Raw genomic sequence first — 224 nt, 5'->3', positions numbered from 1 at the left:
TAGCTCCTGGGGTGTATAGGCAGCTCAACGCTGTGGGGTGTACATGCAGCTACAAAAGGATTAGTTTTAATCTCTTTCTTTCTATCTCTGCTACCAAACAAAAAACTTTCTTTCTATCCACACATGCATGCATGCATGCATGCAATACAAACGCATGCATGCATGCATTTGATCCTCCTCTACACATATAGCATATATATCATATATATATATATATATATATA

This window comes from Eimeria mitis, genomic scaffold (assembly GCF_000499745.2).
Source record: "Eimeria mitis Houghton genomic scaffold, Emh_scaff2672, whole genome shotgun sequence".
Taxonomy (NCBI): domain Eukaryota; phylum Apicomplexa; class Conoidasida; order Eucoccidiorida; family Eimeriidae; genus Eimeria; species Eimeria mitis.
Note: the sequence above shows the minus strand (reverse complement) of the source record.